Source organism: Pleuronectes platessa, chromosome 15, assembly GCF_947347685.1.
Source record: "Pleuronectes platessa chromosome 15, fPlePla1.1, whole genome shotgun sequence".
NCBI classification, from domain to species: Eukaryota; Metazoa; Chordata; class Actinopteri; order Pleuronectiformes; family Pleuronectidae; genus Pleuronectes; species Pleuronectes platessa.
In genome coordinates, this window is record NC_070640.1 from 13,652,791 (window position 1) to 13,659,439 (window position 6,649).

Genomic DNA, 6,649 nt, shown 5'->3' on the forward strand with positions numbered 1-6,649 from the left:
TCTAGAGTATCACTTATTTTGTTCCCAAGGATTCTCTTTCCTGCTTCGTCTCATTATAGCAAAATATATTCTAACATAGACTAAACTCACTCATACCATGAATGAAAGCACGATGTTGGCAGTCCTCCGTGGAGCTTGGCTTAAGAATGCCTCTTAACACATCACCATGACCTTACTTCCATCATCTTTGTGTACGGTAACACAGCCACAGCTGCTAGACAAAACAAAAGATAAAGTCTCCTCAACCTCGTCTATTAATCTGTCCAATGCTCTTAAACAAATGGCCCCAGTTAGTTAATGTGTCTCTGGAGGGGTTTATCTTGATGTACTGTAGATCCCCCTTTCGGTGTCAGTGCATAATACTTAGGCTGTCTGGTCATATGCGCTTACCATACCTTTTTTTTTTTTCTCTTTTAAACAATGGAGTGAAATTATTAACAGATGAAGCCCTATTACCGATAGAACATATTTGACATGGGATTTTTTGCAAATCTATTGACACTTTTTACTAAGATATTTTTATCTGAACGTGTGTAAAAGTTATTTCCCTGCTGCCACCAGCTTAACCTTTGAGTTAACATCATTTATATGTGGGAAGTTGAGGATCCATCCATGTTTTCAAGCTATTAAGGCACTAGTCCTGTAGATGAGAGTTGTTGTGTGTAAAGGGTCAAAAACAGAGAGGGTCATGAGAGTCATGTGGCTTCAAATAGTTCAGTAGCATTCAAAGGATTTAAAAGCAAACATCAACTTTCAGTCATTTGTGCAGTCTTGCAAACCAATTCTGTGTATTTTATATGATTTGATGTTTGAAATATCTGTTTTATTGAAAAATTAATTTAAAATTGAATATATGTATTGGAGTGAAACATCACCATAGCCTACTCCATCTTCTGTAATAGCTGCTATCACAGCCTGTTTCTGATTGTAAAATACCAGTATTGATATTGATCCATCCATTCGTCCATTTAATTAGATGAAGTTGTTAGGCCCTATTAATGTTAGTGCATATGTAAAAGGTGTGACCAGTTATACTTTTGTATATAATTAGCATGGGCCATTAAATACCTTACTTACTTGACTTATTGACTAATGACTTCCTGTATTGTAAGTAAATCAAAATGTTTGTAATAAGCCTCTCCCAAACAGCAGCTCCAGAAGCAACACATAAGAGGTATTAAATGCGCGTCAGTGTCTTGATCTGTGTTGTCTGTGCTGCAGGGCTTGCAGCATCACCGCGAGGGGTCGGGATGTAGAAGAGAACATGAGGAGAGATATGTTAAACTGCAGGAAACTGCTGCACTAGAGAAATTTAAAAATAACATTTTGAGTTGACTGTCAAATATCTCCGTAAGCTACCGCTATCACTCAACACATTCATGAGATTGACTTGACCTTGGTGGGTGTACTGCTGAGGGCCCATGGATGTGCAGTGTTTAGTTTTTTCGATGGGTTGTTGACAGATAGAGCAGGGGCAAAGCATCCATGTAACCTACATCATTGATTAGGACAAGGTTGGATTGCAAAACTGGCTGCGCCCAGACAATGCAAGCTGCAGCCACAAAAACATTCAGAAAATAATCTAAAGTGAGAAATATAGACAGAGACCGTAGCTCTGCAAATTGGAGCTGGCTTATCAAAGCAGTGCAACATGCACACTCACCTGAGAGGAAAAAGCTCTTTGTTTTAGACATAACAACAGCAAGACACCACAGTTTTGTTCACTTTTCATTCCCACCCAAGCCTGATATTTTACAATGATTATTATCCAGAACATTAATTAATAACAGTGGTTTAAACACTGCTGCTGTTGTGGCAACTCAACATTGAACCATGCTTCTTCTAATGTTGTTATTTGGCCATCTTTCATTTTAAAATGCATATCAATATTATGTGTGCGTGCGTGTATGTGTGTGTGCCCTCCTAGGTTTTTACGTGTGCAAGTCAAGATCTAATCAATGTAGATTGAGGTTGTTTCTGCCATTGACACTGAGGCTATAATGAAATTACTGGCGCTGCCCCGGCTTAGAGGAGCAGTTATATTCAATTACTGGTTGGCTAACCTAATGTCTTTATAGCAGTTGCTGAACTTATCACAAAGTTTTATCTCATTACATACTCGGGCAGTTGCGCTGTCCAAGCTACTATTTGCATATTCTCTATCACCTGAGAATGTAAAACTAAAGTGAAGCTGAGAGGCTGTGTGGAGAGTGTGGGTGATGTATGTTACTCTGCATCTTCATGCTCCTGGTAAAATAGAAATAGATTCTTGGTTTCTAAACTGAACCTCCCAAAGCAATGTCTTCTCCCCTCTGTTTTCACTGATTTTTGGATGTTTTTCTGTCTCTTTTGATTTGTAGGTTGAATGTGTTTTCCTCCAGCTTGGACACCATGAGCACCATCTCACCAACAGACTTTGACAGCTTGGAGATCCAGCAGCAGTATAATGACATCAACAACCGCTGGGATCTGGCAGCAGAGACTGACTGGGATAATGAGAACAGTTCAGCACGCCTCTTTGAGCGCTCGCGAATCAAGGCTCTCGCAGGTAAGCTACACTTTAGGCCACACCAACGCACAGTGCCTGCATGAAGTCATCATGCACCGACTGCATGTGTGAGCTGATGACAGACAAATATGTGAAGAAGTGTAATTTTGTTTCTTCCTGTCAGATTAGCAACATGTATAGATTCGTAGTAACCATATCTTCTCGACACTTTCTTTGCTGACGTGCAGGATATGATGACAAAGTCTATAAGTCAATATCGGAATGGTCAGCTAGAAATGTTTTAATGTCCGGCTGTCCAGACAGTTAGTGCTTATGGAATACTGCTAGAAGGTGCTCTATAGATGGAGGTATAGAAAGTCATCAGTCTAGCACCAAAAAGGCTAGAAATTATGCATATTTTAACACCAGCAAAACTAGATGGTATACATACCACTCAATCACAACATCTGTGTGTGAACTTTCTAGTTTTCTGAGCACGTCTGTATTTATTGGTGGTTACATCAAATGCATTCTAATACTAAATGTCACAAAATGTCATGGGCAGAAAAACCGACTCATGTCATGTTGATAAAGAAGTTAGAGAAGAATTTACCTTTTTTTCATCATTCAGTGAGCAACCAAGATCTGATTTAATGCTGCACACAGCATAAATCAGCAAATAGCAGGGCACAATGAAAAGAGTGTTAACCTCACTGAGATATTAGGGGTGTGCAGCCTGTCGCCTGCAGCTCTTCATCTAGCAGTTCACTGTGGCTGCTCCTTCTTGTTACTCCCTGTAATATTTCAAACTGTTCCAATGAAAATTCTCGTCATCTTGATTTGTATATGCTTTTTTGATAAACGAAAGCAATGTTAAGTGAATTGTGAAGCTCCAGTAGTTAGAAAAAAATGAAGTTTGCATTAACAGTAATCTAAAAAGGCATTCACTGTTATTTGATGACAATTAAGCATTCTGCATTCATATGCAGATATCTTTGCATAGATGTGACCTTAGCATTAACATAACAAAATTATATTTCCGGGTATGTCACTACAGACTCTCGGTTTATGGTACCGAATATATATATATATAAAATCAGAAGATAATGTAAATATGACAATTATAATATTGTCTTGTGTTTAGTCTGATATGGTAACTTGTTTTAAAACATTTTTAAGCATGTGACTTGACGAAGAGACCACATTCACCGACAGAATCACTGACTAATTGCAATATGCATAAATCTAATTAGGTTCTGTAGACTAAGGAACACACTTTAATTGATTCTTTCCCAAAGGCAAATTTTTTATAGGGCAAGACAGAAATACCTCCAAAAGGAGGACATTACCAGAGAGCTGTTAAGTCAATCCACCAAAGAGCAATAAGCATTGATGCAATAAGGAAGACTCTGCCTCAAGGCTAGGAATGGTGAAGACCCTCCATCCATACTTTACACAGCCCAGAATATTAACAGTGTCATTTTAACAATATCTGTCATAAAACAACAGAAAATAATGGATTTATTTCATGAAATATCAAGCTCTTTATTCTAGTTTACGATGGCAAATTATTGTCAGATTAAATCAAATTGCAACAAATACTTAGGCCCAATGGTTCTTCCCTGAATCTTATTATGGCCAATTTGTCTAGACACCTATTGATTTGTCTTGTAAGGAAGAGATGAATCCCCTCTATTAATAGTCTTAAGAAGTTTAATTATCATGGAGAATCCAGCAGAGGGGAGTAAGAGGCAGACGGGCACCAAAACACATACTCATGAACACAAAGTAAAAACCACATGCTCTAATTATCTTTGAGCATGGTGGTAGTCAAAGTTAAGATAAGCTTAATTTTACTTACAAATACAGCCTATGCATTGCCTCATGCTAACAGGAAACAGTTCTTTTCTTCTTGCTTGTATTTATTGTAGTGAATTTAAAGATTGTGTTAATTTTGCTGTCATGTAAAGAAAACAGCAGAGGGCAGTAAAAGTGTGTGTGTGTGTGTGTGTGTGTGTGTGTGTGTGTGTGTGTGTGTGTGTGTGTGTGTGTGTGTGTGTGTGTGTGTGTGTGTGTGTGTGTGTGTGTGTGTGTGTGTGTGTGTGTGTGTGTGTGTGTGTGTGTGTGTGTGTGTGTGTGTGTCACCATCTCTGTTTAACAAGTGTCGACTTGACGTTCACATTCTTTGACATGTTGTAGCAGCTATTTGCCCCCAGCTCCTGCCCATCTTTTTAAACTGAAACCCAAATGTCAAGACGTTTTGCACTCTATAGGCAGCTACTGTCTTACGCATCTTTCTCATTCAGTGACACTGCCTCCCTGTAATATGATTTCCTCATTTCCGGGTTCACACCCTTCACACTGCAGTTTTTGTGTTTGAATACTTTTAAGTGTGACAGCAGCGCACCACTTGACACAAGCGCAGAAAGCGCCTCCCCTGTGTTAAGATCATTGTAATTTGCTTAGATAACCACTTATCTACTCGTCTGCACTGTGGAGGTAGCAAGGCAAGCTACGCAAATTTGCCTTCAGAAACGGCCTGCTTAAAACAAACAGTTACACAAATTTACTGTGGACGTTTTCCATAGTGGGAAAGAGCATGATTTTGTACTTTAAAAAGCATCATTTAGATGTGACAAATCACTTAAGAAACCATAAATTAATATACACATATATGATGTGTACATGATATTATTTTGGAAACACGACGAAGCACCAATAATATATCAATTAATTATCACGTTTGAAATAGTGTTATTAACACTCGAGTGATTTTTGGGGTTCTATTAAGAAGTCCGCCCTTCCGACCTCCCTCAGGTCTAGAGAAGGGGTGGTGCTGTTGGATGGATAAAATGAATGTGCACAGCAATAGATCATGCCTTTCTGGCAGTGCTGAGACTTCCAGCAGCTCCTATCTTTTCCTCTTTCTTGTCAGACCATCATAAATTATCATTAATTCCAGTTTGCTCAATGCAAATAAACCCCCTTTGGCAGCCTTTCTCACGGTTTGTTTTCATATTTCACAAGCTTCATTAAATCACAGTTAATCCTACCCAGTGTGTTTATTTATTAGTATATCTGAATGACTGATGGGTTTTGAAGGGAGGAAACTGCCCTAACATAACATGTTAAGATGCATATACCAGACACACAAACTTGCCATCGCAGCTGCCTCTCATGTTAATTCGAATTGCAATGTTTGTTATATGCCCATTGGGATCTTAAATGACCATTACTGGGATTTACTAGTTCTCCCTCTGCATGTGACCACAGCGTAGCCTCTGCTCCTCAGAAGGAAGCCTGTTCTCTTTGGATCTCATTAGTCCAGTTCCTCTTTATAAACACCCAGTCACAGAAGGCCTGGGGCATTTGGTCATCTAATGAGACCCATCCAGATGCTCCTAGCTCATCAGCAGTACAGAGATCAAGCGCACAACCAGGCCTTTTAACTACTGGACCCTGATCAGGCGGACCTTTCACTTGCAAGAAAGGCTGTGACCTTAGACCTCAGTGTTTATAGTGTTGTGTAACTTTGGCACATACAGTCATTTGGTAAATATCTGCCTAAGTAACCTCTTCCCACTCTTTAATGCTGTTATCGTTTTTTATTTTTTTATTTCTCTCTGTGTCCATCTATAGCTGTTGAAGGACCTTGTGAGGTACAGATTAGTGGGATTGTTCTGACTTTAATGAACCACTTCTGACATGTTTCTATACTTCTTTTTAAGGTGGTTAAAAATATTGTTGTACAAATAGGTACAAATATTTGGCAGTTTTGAAGTGCAAGCATAACGGAAACTACATAAATGTGTGGATTTAGTACAGGTCCTTTATTCTTACTGACTCACTTCTTTATATCCCCCATTACTGCTTATAACACCCTTCCTTTCATACAGACATGCACGTTCACACTTTCAAATCTTGTTGAGACATGAACGAGCTTTTTGTGTTGAGACTCTCAACAACTTCCTTCCTGTCTTAAACATCTTATCATATGGCAGACCGCCCTAACAAAGGAGGGGAGATCAAACATTGTCTTAGCAAGCGATAAGAATAATAAAAGGGAACCACACAGCGAGACAGGAGGATAAGACGTCACAATCTTACGGGGATTTTCGTGAGGCACCTATTTGGCAAGCCACACCCCGCTGCTCCTTGGAA